The 15464-nt window shown below is 51.6% G+C and overlaps 1 protein-coding gene across 4 annotated transcripts in view; it reads left to right on the top strand.

Moving 5' to 3' along the window:
- The window catches only part of ASTN2 (astrotactin 2), a 730659-nt gene that overhangs the window by 94955 nt on the left and 620240 nt on the right, over positions 1–15464 (top strand). The gene's annotated exons all lie outside the window — the stretch shown is intronic.

Raw genomic sequence — 15464 nt, 5'->3', positions numbered from 1 at the left:
TTTCCAGTGAGTTCCAGACTCGAGGAAAAAACAAAAGCTCCTGTGAATTGTCGGGTTGTTCTAACACCGGCCAAAAGGGAGGTGATGAGCCTGCCAGGACGTTAAGCCCTGACACCGTGCCTCTGGCTTAAGATCTCTCCAAGCCTCTGCTACGGCAGCTCTGTTCTCTGCTTCCTGGCCCTGAGCCGTTCTGCCTTGCCTGCAGTTCCAGGTTGGCCATCCGACTCCGGTGTAGGGCCCAGGGGAGAGCAGGTTTGGCGTCGGTTGTGATCTGTAGTTTCTCGGGTGGGCGGGGGCATAAGGAGTGTTAACCACTGGATCCCTTGCCCAAATAGGAGGCTTTTGGTGTTGCTAAGCCTGTGTAAGTAGCTAAGTTCCCCCTGCCTGTCACAGGGATGAGGGAAGGCTGGTGGGTCAGGCCGAAGAGGACAGAGCATCCTTCTTGGCCTTTTTCCACAGCACCGGTGCTTAAGGAGAAGATCAGTAAAGGAGTGCGGGACAGGGAAGGCCAATGGGAGTGGGGCTCCCTGAATTCCTCCAGTGCCTCTGAAGCCCTCAGGCATTTGTACATCGAATTTCTCCCAGCATCACTTCTGGGAAAGGGTATGCAGGAAAGGATCACACTGTGCTTGGGTGAAATCAGGGCAGCCTCTCCTCTGGCTGCAGAGTCTCTCCTGCTGCTGCTGTCCCGGCACGCGGAAGAGGCAGACATATAGTGACTCTGTCTCCCGCCTCCTGCCCGTCCAGTGACAATGAATCCATGTTTCTCTCCATGCTGAACACCAGGGAGATTTGCAGTTCCCAAGGTGCCATGGTGCCTGACGGATGATTGACAAGCAGGGACAACGAGGTACCTTGGTAACTAGCCCCCTCCTTCAGCCTGCCCTCCCTTCCCCCGATGGGAGCTGGCTGGGGAAGGGCACTCGGGGCCGTATTATGCTTGCACGTTGGCTGCTGTGCTGAGGACAGTAACCTTCGGAGGTCTGCATTTCCGTTCCATCATCACATTGCTAAATGCAAGAGACAGCTCCCGTTCAATAATTCATATCCCCGTAGAGCTTCTGTCACGGTGGGAGTGGCAGGGGGAACCCTCTGGTTTGCCCTTCCTCCAGGCAGGGGAGGAAGAAGAGCAGTAAGGGAGATTTTTCTGTTCCCCTGGAGCACTGCAATTTGGCTGGGTGGCGAGACATTATTTGTACAAATCCCTCCACAAAACCAGAGCGAGATGCCCTGACGGAACAAAGACGCACTTTTCAGAGAGACATCTTTGAGCGAGTGGGCGCTCAAGACTGGGCCCCGTGTGGAAGAGCATTGCATCTGCAGCATGGGCACAGAGTGCTGGCCACAGTGGACTCTGCCTTGCTTTCGCTGGAGACCGCTGCCAGGAAAGTCACACCGACCTTCTGGCAAGTTTGAGGTTAGGGTAGGAGGGTATAGATCCTACTGTGTCTAACCAGTCCACCTCTCCTCCCCTCCCCGGCTCCTTGTGCAGTTGACCTCCTGGTAGAAATGTCTCCAGTGGGGGTGGAAGGGGGGATCTTGTGTTTGTGTCCCTGTAACAAGCTGTTTTGGGAAGCAGCCATGTCTGGTGGTATAAAGGCAGAGAATTGGGGTTCCTGGACTGTATTCCAGCTGCCACTGACTTGCTGAGGGTTGGCAGTGGGAGTTGACAATTAAGAGTGTGCTGCGCTGGTATGTTGCTTTCCCTTGGAAGGCCTCAGAGTGCTCGGTTCTGAGAATTGGTATCCCCGTCATACAGATGAGGCCTCTGGGCAAGTCCCTTTGTCTGTCTGTGCCTCAGTCCCAAAGGAAATCTGTGACAGAGCCGGGAATGGAACACGGGGCCACATTTTCAAAAGGTCCTGAGTGACGTGTTAGCCAAAGTCCCGTTTCCAAAAGCAGCATTGAAAATCAGTGGGCCTCTGGCTACTAAGCCATTTATAATGTGCCTTGAAAATCCCAGCCCCGTTCTCTCTAATTGTAAGCAAAGGCTACAGCCGTCGACCTTTTTTGGAGGAAGGGCAAGATTCTAAACCAGCGCTGGGCCTCAGGTTTGCTCCTTAGAAACCAATGATAATATTCAGCTTTGCAGAGACTTTGAAATCTCTGGTTGAAGAGTTCTTTCCAGGTGAACAGTGTTTGCTGGCTGTTTAGAAGTCACAGGAGTATCCTGTGTTCCTAATTTTAACAGTCGGATAACGGGCTTCATTTTCTCCAGGATCATAAATGCGATCTGCTTTATGAAGACAATAAAGCTAAACTTTAATAACCACCGATTTTCCTTCCTGTGTGTGTGCACATCCTTGGGGAGCAGGGCCTCCAGCATGAACTTGCTCTGTATTAAAACTGTTAGAAGCGCTCAACTTGGTAGCTGGCAGAGAGCTGGATTATGAATTTGCTTTGGTTCCGAAGGGAATTTTCTCTGCCGTGAGAGTGCTTGAGGTGAACAAAAAGGTGCCTCTGGAAAAGAAATCTACGTTGGTAGCACAAGCGCTCAGCATTTCAATATGAAATCAGGCTTCATTTAAATATGCTATATATTGCAAACTACTAGGTATACACATGTACTAATTAGATTACGAAGGGGTTTTATACAGTGAATAATACTTTTGTATGGTACACTCATAGGTTTCAAAGCACTTTACAAAGGAGGATGCCATTTCTCAGATGGAAAAACTAAAGTACTTCGTCACAGGATAGTGACCTGATGCGATGGCACACACATTTTGACAAGCCAATGTGTTTTTCAGTAGATCATGACCTTTCATATGATACCTTGCAAGGCATACTTTTGCATGAACTATCACAGTCATATACTGATGATGAATATGGGGGTTGCAAAGTGCTATTTCAAGTGAATCACAGCATCTACTTGCATGTTTAGGTTCCTAAAAAGCATTGCAAACCTGTCCCAAAGTGACTCACCCAAGGTGACAAAGGAGGTAAGTGGCAGAGCCAGAAGTTCTGATTCCCACTGAAAAATTTGAGAAGGTCCAGAGAAGAGCAATAAAAATGATTAAAGGTCTAGAAAACATGACCTATGAGGGAAAGCTGAAGGAATTGGGCTTGTTTAGTTTGGAAAAGAGAAGACTGAGAGGGGACATGATAGCAGTTTTCAAGTGTCTAAAAGGGTATTACAAGGAGGAGGGAGAAAAATTGTTCTCCTTGGCCTCTGATAAATAGACAAGAAGCTGTGGCCTTAAATTGCAGCAAGAGAGTTTTAGGTTGGACATTAGAAAAAACTTCCTAACTGTCAGGGTGGTTAAACACTGGAATAAATTGCCTAGGGAGGTTGTGGAATCTCCATCACTGGAGATATTTAAGAGCAGGTTAGACAGACATCTATCAGGGATGATCTAGACGGTGCTTGGTCCTGCTGTGAGGGCAGGGGATTGGACTTGATGATCTCTTGAGGTCTCTTCCAGTTCTAGTATCCTGTTATTCTATGATTCCTATGCCCAACCCACAAGACCAAAGAGCCTCTAATGTACCTTAGTAATAGAGATGTAGCCTTGTTAGTCTGGTCTTGCTGAAACAAAAGACCGAACTACGTAGCACTTTAAAGACTAACAAGATGGTTTATTAGGTGATGAGCTATCATGGGCCAGACCCACTTCCACAATTTGATCTGAGGAAGTGGGTCTGGCCCACGAAAGCTCATCATCTAATAAACCATCTTGTTAGTCTTTAAAATGCTGCATAGTCCTGTCTTTTGTTCTAATGTACCTTATTATTTAAGTATGGGCATTAAGTAGCCCGTGTAAGTGATGTTGTATTTTAATACATCAAAGGCACAAACTTACTAATGCCTACACACATGAGTTGTCTCACTTGCAAGAGTAATCACATTGAAGCCAGTGGGATGAGGGCAGGGGTGGGCAATAATTTTTGATGGAGGGGCACTCCAAGAATTTGGCAAGTGGTTGAGGGCCACATTCTTCCATGATATTAATGGAGGAGGTGCGGGGGTCTGGGATGGAGGTTGGGTGCAGAAGGGAGCTTGGGGTAAGGATTGGGGTGTGGGAGCTGGGAGGGAATTTGAGTGAAGGGGGAGATTGTGACCTGGGGCAGTGGACTGGGTAGCTGGAGGGGAGTGTGACCTGAGGAAGGATGTAGGAGTGGATGCAGTGTTTGGGAAGGTGTATGGGGGCTGGAGCTGGGGTGCAGAAGGTTTAGGTTACATGGGGCAAGGGTGCAGGAGTGGGGGAGAGGGAGGGGCTGGGGTTTCAGAGGTATGCTCTGACTGGAACCCCTTACCTGGATGGCTCCTAGCCAGCAGCCCAGCAGGTTCCTTAGCCAGGGTCCCTCCTTTCCACACCCCCATATATGCTCAGGCAGCTGCAGGGGCCATGTTTGCTGCTGTGAGCCCGGGGATGGGAGAAGAAGGGCACTTCACATGCTGTCTGTCCTGCAACAGGTAGCTGCTGTTGGCCAGAAACCAGCCAACGGGAGCTACAGGGGGCAAGGGCAGTATTAGAAGCCTCTTAACTCCTCCCCTGGCTCTCAGCATTCAGAGACGCAAACGCTGGCTTTACTGAGTGCCGAGCGGGAACGGGACAGGCAGGGAGCCGACTGGGGCTTCAGCAGGCCAAATCCAGCCTGCAGACCATATTTTGCCTAGTTCTGGACTATAGGCTACTCACATGAGTCAGGATCACCCTACTGCGCTAGCTTGAATCTCACTAAAATCACAGTGGACATGTGGCAGCATAGACCCTGGCACGAGCTAGGAATGGGAGGTTCTGAACAGGTTTGTGTTGTCTGCACCAGGCACCCGCTGCTGCATCTTCACTCCTGTTTTTCCCTGGGCTGGCCAGCTGAAAGCTAGCCCAGTTAATGCTGTGTGGACCTAGTGACTGTATTTATAAGATCCAGGGCCTTAATGCCTTCACGTAGCATCCTGATCTGCATGTAATGGGCCATTACAGACAAGTTTCATTGAAGTTACCAGATCTCCCCTTGGGATTTAAGGCTCACACTTCTCAGGGTCAGGCCCTTAATTCCCGAAGCAATTCAGCCTCCCTTGGGAGGCAAGGCTGCATATAAATGCAGGCAGCTGCTGCTGTCCCTAGACAGGGAAACACCCTAACCACAAGCTGTGCGGACAACTCTCGCATAAATGTAGCCAGTTTCAGAAAGGTAACCACGTTAGTCTGTTTCAGCAATGAGGAATCTTGTGGCAACTGAGCTCTGATCTACACTAGCGCGTTGTTTCAAAATAACCCCCCTTACGTCAAATGTATAAGTTGAGCATCCACAATACCAAGCACGTTATTTTGAAATAACGGGCCACTTATTTTGAAATCTGTACTTCTGCTTTCCTCCGGGAATAATGCTTATTTCAAAATAGCGGTCGTGTGGATGCTCTGCTGCCACTATTTCGAAATAACTATTCCCCAGGGTCATTCGAACTAATGACTCCCCAGTGCTTCCTGGGGCTCTAAGTCAAGGTAGCGCGTGCACAGCAACGGAGCCTGTCTCGGACTAATTTCGAGGCTTCCCTGTAGTGGGGACACGCTATTTCAATTTTGAAAAATCAAGAGTTAAGTCAAATTGAATTATTTTGAAATACTTTCCTAGTGTAGACATGCTCTTAAAGACTAACAAATGTATTTGAGCATACGATTTCAAGGGCTTATACCCAAATATATTTGTTAGTCTTTAAGGTGCCACTGGACTCCTTGTTTATAAACATTGTTAGGATCTGGTGTTTGGGTTTATTAGCCCAGAGTGTCTTTTCTGGGATTTTAAAAGTTCTCAGGCTGAAATGGCCTGAGGGCCAGTCTTCTTGGAGTTTTGCAGCTCTCAGATGAGGCTACGAAAGCTTGAATGCTGCACAGCCCTACCAAACCCCTCCATGTGCTCTCTAGCCAGAATGCCAGTGGTCTGGTACCTCACACAGTGTGTACCTGGAACTAGTAGTGAACCATTAGTTAGTGGAACTCCTTTATCTGAGCAAGGACCCCACGAGCCAGTCTGTCGCTCACAAATGGAGAGCAGAGCAAGGCGAGGATGTTGGCAGGGCTGGGAGGCGGGGAAGGAAGTAGGACAGAGATTTCAACTGTATGTTGGGAGTGCTTGTGAAATTCTAGCTGGTTATTTTGGGGCTTAAATGGAGATGGAATGCTCTCGAATAATCTGATCACTTTGTGCTTGGGCAGGGAGTGACGTTTCAGTGAGGCTCTGTTAAGAATGGTCAGAGTTTAAAGTTTCCTGTTGTTGTCTTAGCCTGAAATTGCGATCCTGGCCTCAAAGCGTACTCAGCGGAGAGAGGTGTCCCAGGAGTTAAAGGAACAGTGGCAGCAAAGTTGAGGTAGTCTCTGTTGCAGCCACAACGGCTCTCCGGCTCCAGAGCGTGCTGGGGGAGCTTTGGCTGTCTAAAAGCGGCTCCCTGCAGAACAGCCGTGATAAATGTGTTTAATCTTTTTGGAGCTTGCAGCCTGGTTTTATCCTGGGATTCTGAGGTTTTATTAGCTGGATGGTATGTCTGGGAGAGATTGAAAGTGAATAGACCTGGAGTGGAACTGCTGAGGAATTGATGCAGGGAGCTATCGCATGCTTGGAGGGAATCTGTCTCCTTCCTTCTTCCCTCCACCTACCTTAAGCTGTGCACTTGTTACTACTTTAACGGCCACCAGGCAAGTCCATCTTCCAGACATTACAGTGCAGAACTCAGCCCTCTCCCTGTTGAGCCTGTCCTGAGCTCCAGCCAACTGAAGGACTCCTCTGACAGGCTGGATCAGAGGGCCAGGAGCGTAAAGGGCAGTGACAGTCCCTGCTGCATGGCGCTGCTTGGATTCCTCTGCTGGCTGAGAGTTCCAGGTGGCAGCAGGGTTTTGTGTCTGTTCTGGGCCTGCTGGCACAGGGCTACGGGCACTTGACCTGTGAATCTGGGAGAAAGGCAATTTGCAAACATGTGTCAGTGCCGTCCCATAGGAAGCCGGGCTCTAACCTTCTAGCCTGCATGCAGATTTGTCATGGAACCTCTTTAATTAGGGGATAAATATGCAAATCAAGACTTCTTTGCAGAAGCTGTTCTCCTCCTCACTTCCTTTAATGAGGCGCTTGTAGAGATTAATCTCTCTGTGTCCCACATGACCCTGGTGTGCCTGCGTGTAGATCAGGGCAGGAATGCTCAGCACTACTCCTCCCTACACATACACTTAGATCTTTGTGAGCAGTGTCTCTCCACCCATTGCCCAGGGCAAGGTCCGGCCCACCAATCTGCCGAGCGGGGTTCTTCAGCCAGGCTCCCTGCCTGCCCTGCCCCTGCACGCGGCTCAGAGCAGCCGGCTGCAGTGGCTATGTGTGTGGCTCTGAACCCTGCGAGCCTGGGGGAGGCGCGGGAGAGGCTTCCCTCTCTGCTTCTGCTCCCAGCACATTATTGCAGCTCCCATTGGCTGGAAACCAGCCAATGGGAGGTCCCTGTTTGGAGGACAGGCATTCCAGGAAATAGCCTCCCCCCCACCTCACAGCATTCAGAGCAGCACATGACCCCCGTTCTGAGTGGCCTGTGAGGCTGGGGTAGGTAGGAAGCCTGGCTAAGGAACCTGCTGGGCTGCTGGCCAGGAGGTGCTCAGGTAAGTGCCTTCTGGCCAGAGCCTGCCTCTGCCACCCCAGCCCCCCCTTCCTTCTATCTTCTGCTCCCCGACTCCTGCACCCATACCCCTTCCCAGATGCTGCACCCCTCCTCCACCCCTCCTCCTGGTTACAACTAGGGATATAAAGGGTTAACTGGTCAAAATGTGTCTTACCAGCATGCTTACCTGGGTAACTGGTTAACTGATGGAGCACTGCTCCGACCAGGCCCCACCCAGCCAGAGCAGCCTTTCCTTGCCCGTGGAGTGGTGTGGTGGGATTGGCCTGGCTGGAGCAGCCCTCCCATCATGGCAGGCTTGGCTCGGCCTGGCCTGGCCAGAGCAGCTCGCACCCATGTTATCTGAGCCCCCGTGCCGCACCGTGGCCGGGTTGGAGCAGCCCTCACGCCAAATTAACCAGTTAAACACTTTAACTGGTTAGCCACCTAACTGGGATTTTACATCCCTAGTCACAACCACCTATCAGACTTTTGCACCCAAATCCCCTAACTTCATAACAACTCAAATCCCTGCACACTCTGCTGCAACCCCCTCCCAGATCCTGTACTCCTTCCTGCACCCCTCTTCCAGGTCAGGATCTTCTCTTGCACCCATACCAACCCCTTCTGCACCCCAGTCCTCTCCCCCAGGTCACAGCCTCCCTCCTTTACCCAAACTCCCTCCCAAATCCCATACCCTCTCCTACCACTATCCCGTATCCCAAGCTCCCTTCTGCATCCCAGGCCCTACACCTCCTCCATTAATGTTATGTTAGAGTGGGGCCCTTTCCAAATTCTTGGAGTGGACCCCCATCAAAAATTATTGCTTATCCCTTCTCCAGACCCTAAATACCTGTATAGCAAGCACAGCTACTGAGTTATCTTTAGAACCCTACAAATCTGTGGCTGTCCGCTTTTTATCTGCGAGTATCCGCATTCGCAGATGTGGATGCCGAGATCCGTGGTTCATATTTGCAGCTACGGATGTGGATACACATTTTGTATCTAGAACCCTGTAAATCTACAGATTTCCGCTTTATATTCATAGGTATCTGCATTCGTGGATACGGATGTAGGTATCTGCAGCTCATTCTTGCAGATAGGGATACAGATACAAATGCTGTGTCTGAGCAAGGCTCTAGTTATCTTGTTAATATACAGCATAGGCTCCCTTTGGGCCTAATGGTGCAGGGAGTGAATGGGGGCAGAATGCCTCCCCGGTTGTTGCATGCTGTGGCCTTTCACGTGTGAAGATCCTGGGAAGCTGTAATGCAGGGAAGGTTGGCTCTTGTTTTAGTCCTGCAGGAAAACCATCCCCCTTGGCTTAGCCTTGCTGAAGAAAGGCCCAGGGCTCGATGGGAGGGGCTGGGAGGGTAGGGTCTCTACAAATCCAGGTTGGGGTGGTATCAGCAGTTTTCCAGGGAGCTGTGCTTGCCTGGCGCTGTGGATGGCGTGCTAGCCTGCCTCGTGCTCCAGACATTCCAAACCCAGCTGAAAGATTGACCAACCTCTAGGGGCTGGAAACATTGTGCCGCCTTGAAAAAATGCCTTGCGAGGCTCCTTCCCTCTCTCGCCTTAGGGAGCCAGTTCTCTGGAATAAAGCAGGCCCTGTCTATTCCCCACTCAGCACTAAAGCTGGTGTCCAGTCAGCCTGGCTGTGTTCTTGACTCCGGTATTCGTGGAGGGCACCCTGTGTGGGGAGCGGTGCGGCTGGCAGTGGGATTACTGGGGAAGAGCCGGTCCCATGGCAGCCCCGCAGTGTTTCCCGAAGAGCTGGCATTGCGCTGTTTTGCCACGCTCTGGGTTGGCTGCAGCGAGCCATAACGCTTTGCAAAGTGTGGGCGTGTTTCCCCTCCTCCTGCGTGTTGCTGGTTCCCCAGCGGTTGCCAGCCGCCAGGCTGCTACGTTATTTATAAAACCTCCTGCATGAAACTGGTCCCTGGAGCCTCTCGAGCAGCTTGGCTGCTGAACAGAGCGGCGCTTTAATCGCCAGAGTTGCTGCAGCCGTTGATCCACTGGTCCTGAGGCTCCATGCGCAGAAGGTGGCATGAGACACTGGCCGTTGGAACAAAGGGGCGTGTTGGTTACAATGTAACAACAGCAGGGACAGCCCTCTCACCCCCCGTCTGCAGGTCAGACTTGGTCAGCCCGCCATAAGAGGGTGCCATCACCTCTAAGGCCTGGGGATCAAAGGAGTCAGACATTGGTTTCTTCTACATTGCCTGCTCCTGTTGAACAGGAGGCGTTGGACACTGAGTTGCTTTGTGGCCTTTGGCAAATCCCATTGCTTGAATTTACCTACTTGTAAAATAGGGACTGTTATCTGCCCCACAAGGTGGTATTGAGGTTTAGTGCTCACAAACGTCCCTGATAGAGTTGCCAGGATCTCGTAGCCAGGGCAGATTGACAGCAGCTGTGCATAGAAGGGTTGTTACACCCCAAGGACAGCTGATGGTGCTGGCTTTCTTAAGAGATTTGTTTGGCAGCTTGTCCATCAGGAGGTGGCTTTTAAAGATGCATTTTCTGTCTGTGGATCCCTCCTTATGGCTCAGGCGAAATAAAGATCTCATGCAGTCACTACAGTCTCTTCCCAGCTGTCTCTTCAAGGGATCTGTCCTGCATTCTTGCCTTTCACTGGTTGTCTATATTGATGGAGAAGGGAGGCTTGACTGGACTCCTGCTGGTCTTGAGATAGTCTCTGTGAATGACATGGGGGTTGCAATGGGGGAACTGGGAATCAGGAAGGAAATGGAAGTTTGTATCTTTAGGAGAAAGCACCTCTGTGTGCAACCTCCCCGCGGTGAATGGACTCTCAGCTCTCCCGCCGTGTAAAGCTGCACACGCCAGAACTGCTGTGGGGAGCGCCGCAGGGTGAGGGGTGCCGATATCTTGTCTGGAAGTGCTTTCAGGGTCATCATGTGTGATGGTGCAGATGCTCTAGATGCTCAGGGAGCTGTGGAGCAAGGCCCCTGTGACTCCGTGTTGCTCAAGGATGCACAGAGTGACCTCGGGGCTGCTACATGCGAGGGCTCTCATATGATGCACTAGGTTCCTGACTTCCTGGACTGTCAGATTCCTGTTCTGCCTATTGGTCACTCACTTGGTACTTCGGCTTGTGTCAGGCACTGACCTGCAAGGGCTTATCGGAATGGCAAAGTGGCTTTTTCTTTGGGCAGCACATTGCTCTTAAATGCTAAGAGGGCCCTCCGGGCTGCATGCGTGAGTCTGGCTGTCATGCCGGGCCTGGGATAGGAAGGAGGAACAGGTGCCAACGAGCATCTCCTGTGGCATGGGTGTTCTGCGCCTGCGTTTGCATCGCCCCCTCCTGGAATCCTACTGACATCTAGCCTGAAATTAGACTGGGGCATGGAGCTAAGGCCAGCATGGGATGGAGCAGTGGTTTTGGTTGACAAGTGGATAGTCTGTGTTAGGGATGGGAATGTTTAACTGGTTAATTGGAAAGCCTCGTTCTTAATGGGTGAGGCTTACCAGTTATGGTTCATTGGTGGTGGCTGAAGTACCTCCTCCCCCTCTCCTCTGCCACAGGCAGGGGGCTGCTCTAGCTCCGTGGCTCCCTCCGGTAGGCAGCAGGCCTGGCCAGGGTGTACCGCAGGCGGGCGCTCCAGCTTGCCCCATTTCATTGGTTAACTGGTTAAACCTAACATTTCACTGGTTAACTTAAAGGGGATTTGACATCCCTAGTCTGTACAGGTAACACAAACAAGCCCCTCTCCTCACCGCTCCACCCATGCATGTATCCAAGCCAGATGTCTCTGCTTTGGAAGCAGAGCAGCAGGTAACTCCAGGACATCAGTGTCCTCCTCCTTTTAGATGAGAGAGGCTGGAGAGGACTCGGCATCATCTGGGTGTGTGGGACATTGTGGGCAGGAGAGTGGCATTTAGTGATTGTGGGACACGAATGGCCATCTGCTCTAGTGAATGCTAAAGCCAGCACCACCCCAGCTCTGCAGTGCAGCCTCCTCCGCGGATCCCGGGCCCCGAGGCAGGGCGGCTCCCTCAGAAAGTCGCAGCGCTGAGCTCCAGGCACAACCTGCAGAGCCACCTGCAGGTCCAGTCGCCAGGTCCTTCCCGTGAGCAGAGGCAACGTGAGTTTCGTAAGGGCTGTTTTAACATTCGGCGGTGCAGCCTCCTCATTTGCGGTTGAGTTCTACTGTACGCACGTCCTTGGTCAATAGGAGTCTCTGCTGACAAATAAAAATGGAATTGAAGGGAATGGAATTGAAAGTCAAAAGGGCTCTGTAATAATTTTAGGCTGCCTGAGGCACCGTGCTGAAGCACTGGCATTATAAATAAGGGTAATGTACTAGAGACTGAATTACAATCAAAGAAGCCATAAGAACATGGAATGTGCGCAGAGCTTACTTAAAGTATATGGAGTCAGATTATGATCTGTAGGCAGTGCACTGCAGGCAAATCAATAACCACTCACTCAGATAGGGGCCACGAGGACTTTGATGAGAAAAGGGATGTGGGGACATGGGGTGGGATTCCAATGTGCAGAGAGTAAGATCTGCATTGGTGCTCGCCATCACACATCTTACCTCTGCCAGCTCCAGACAGGGGGTCTGCTCAGCGGCAAATCCCTCCCTCTTACTCTAAACTCCAACCCTGATGTGTAATTTCAGTCCAGAATATTGAGGAACATGGGCTGGGTTTCACCACCATTTGAGCTTATATTTACAGAGTTGTCCTGTCCAGAGCACAGACATGGGCAACAGCACTGGGCCCTGCACTTCAGGTGGATGGTAGAGGGGTTAGTAGGAAGCTGGGTGCTGGTGTAACCACCACAGGGTGGATTCAAACCTGGCCCCTCGGGAGCTTAGTGTAGGAGCCTCTACAGCTTGAGCTATAAAGCCAGCTGGCTCTCAGCTTAGGCTGTAGAGCTCACTCATTCTCATCTTTCACATGGTCTCAGTGCCGCTCAATGGGACAGTGAACCACACCCACCAGGTGTGTGGGTTACACTGGCAGCAGCAAGTAACCTGGCCCCAGTCCACACCGCTCCACTCCACCCTGCTGGCTTCTGGTGTCCCTCGGTGGGGAGGGGCCAAAGCCAGAAAGAAGCAAGGTGAGGGCAGGAGCGGTGGGGGGAGGAGTAAGAGCAGTGGAATGGGAGTGGGAGGGATGGTGCAGGGGTGGGAAGAGGCAGGGTAGAGCGGAGTAGGGAGGGCTGGGGCCGGGCTGCTGGTACCTGGCCCCGCACTACCTCCTCTGCTACCCTGGACCCCACTTCCCCTTGATGCGCGGGGCCCAGGCGGTTGCCCTGGTCCATCCTATGGACAGAATGGCTCTGCTTGGACCCATTCTGAGCTCCACCAGAACTGACATTAACCTGGCACCCATGCTGTGAACTGCTTTGTGGTGTGTGGGGGAGGGGGAGGAGATGGCAGACGAAACTAGCCCCGTGGCCAAGCAGTAATTTTATGATGGTGGTAGAACAGTGCTGGGTGTATCTGTGGGACATGCACATCCAGGAGAGGAGGGAAGTGTCTGAGGGGGTGGCCGTGGGTAAAGGCCAAGTGTCTGTGCCGACATCAGATCTGTATGGGCCACTTCAGACCGTGACATGTGGTGGCTTAGAGGGGATCTGTTCCCTGGGTTGACAGAGCCCAGCACTGGGTGGATGGCTCTGCTGCCTGAAGGTGGGGGTGGGGCTCTCAGGCCACAACTGCGTTTGGTGCTGTTGCCTCTTACTTGCCCGGGCAGGGGTTTAAGGAGGAGGGTGGGTGCACTTGGTCTCCTCCACACGAAGCTTGGCGAGTGGGTGAGGGCGTCCCCTTGTTGGGATGTGAGTGGCGCTCGCCCAAGACACGGTGCGGGTGATTATGCAGAGTTGGGAGACGCAGCCGGAGGATTTGGCAGGGTTCCTGATGGAGGGCAAGCAACCGGGATTTGCTGCCCAGTTTTTTCCTTAGAGGGAGGGGGGTGAGGTGGGAGGTTCACAGAATCTGAGGTACTTTGAGAGCGAATAGCAGCAGTGCTGGGAAGGCTTTTTTCCATTTCTGGCTGGTTGGGAGGTTTGAATCCTTCCCCCTGGACTGGGACCTCAGCAGTGTCACCTACACCTCTAGTCTGAACTTCCCTAAGGTGCTATACTTGGGGTAGGGATGGATAACTGGGTAAACAATAGCACTTAATTGGTTAAGCATCTTAACCTAGGTCCCACCACCCAGCCGTGCTGTGGCCATGGGTTCCACCATGGCTGGGTCTCTCAACTCTGGTGGCAGCGAGCCGCACTGGGCCAGAGTCCACTGGCAAGGGCCAGTTAAGGGGTAAGTACCGGAAAGCCTCATGCTTTCCAGTGACTCGATTAACCTCCCTACCTTGGGGCTATGACTTGAAGCAGCTGAAGCTCAATACAGAAGGCAGCTGCTTCCATAAGCAGGGTATGTAGCCAGTACTGCAGGGGGTGGCGGGCCCAGCTGCTCTCTGGGTTATATGGCATCGGAAGCCTGGGAAGTCCCTTGTGGCCTGGCACCTTGCCCCCATGCAGCAGTTGGTGTGAAGGAGCGTGCTGCCTTGACTTTGTCCCATCATTCCCAAATAGCCAGTCATCCCTCAGGGCAAGGGGCAGAGCCCACCGTGGTGGCCCGTGGGAGAAAGCTGGGTGAAGGGCTTCTGTGGGGATTTGAAGAGTGACCTACATGTCTTTGTTGTGTGGCTGCCTTTGTTTGGGAGCGGCTCTTGTCTTCAGTTGCTTTTGTTGGACTTGGAGTGGTCAGTGGTTAGCAGGATGCTCAGAACGTAGGGAGCTGTCTCTAGAGTTGTTACACATCGATAACTAGAGGAGATAATTAGGAGTAATGAGAGAGTTCAACTTTCACTATCTTCCCCCTTTCCTAACCCTCTGAGATGTTCTTCCTTTCCTGTTGCCTTGCACAATGCCGCGCCTGTGCGTACATCTCCCTACAAAGCGTGTGGGCAGGTGGGGAGGGGGCCGTTGGTAGGGAAATGCCTGAGAAAACAAAGCAATGTCAGTGAAAATGAAATATGTAAACTGATCATCGGGTAAAAAAACTGCTCCAAGCGAGCTCTGTCTGTGGAATAGTCTCCCAGGGGATGTGGGGGAAGCCCCATCACTTGAGTCATTTTGAAACTAATCTGAACACAGCACTAAAACTCAATTCCGTAGGGAGCCAGCCTCTGCTGCCAAGGGCGGGCACAGATTTCTGTCTGGAAGACTGCATAATTTTGGATTATTAGCTTAAATGGTAGATCGCACTGAAGCACTTAGGAAATAATATTTAAATGGGGGTTCAATTTGTGGGGATCTCCGTGCAGAAGAAACCCAAGACACATAGTGGAAGGCATATTGGAGGGTAGACGAGAGTTGCATGTAAGTTTGCAAAGCGGATAAAGTAGCAGGCTTTTCTCTAGTGAGCGTGAGATAGGTCTGTAGGTATGGCCATGAGAAAGAAAGAAAGAAAGAAAGAAAGAAAGAAAGAAAGAAAGAAAGAAAGAAAGAAATATTTACACACACTCCTCAAATTCATACTGTGTGTCTTCTGGTCTCTTTCAATGGCAGAAAAGTGCTGGTGCAAGGGCTGAAGGAACTGACCAGGGCTCATGCACTGCTTGGCCTGCTTCTCATAAACAGGGAGAAACTAGTAGGGGAAATAGATGTGGGTGGCATCCTGAGCAGCAGTGATCATGCGATGGTCGAGTTCAGGATCCTGACCAAGAAAGAAAGGAGAGCAGCAAAATACACACCCTGGACTTCAGAATAGCAGCCTTTGATTCCCTCAGGGAACTGATGGGCAGGATCCCCAGGGATGCTCACATGAAGGGGAAAGGAGTCCAGGAGAGCTGGCTGTGTTTTAAAGAAGCCTTATTGAAGGCACAGGAAGAAACCATCCCAACGCGCAGT

This window comes from Pelodiscus sinensis, chromosome 22 (assembly GCF_049634645.1).
Source record: "Pelodiscus sinensis isolate JC-2024 chromosome 22, ASM4963464v1, whole genome shotgun sequence".
Lineage (NCBI taxonomy): Eukaryota > Metazoa > Chordata > Testudines > Trionychidae > Pelodiscus > Pelodiscus sinensis.
This window is presented reverse-complemented; position numbering and strand designations above follow the sequence as displayed.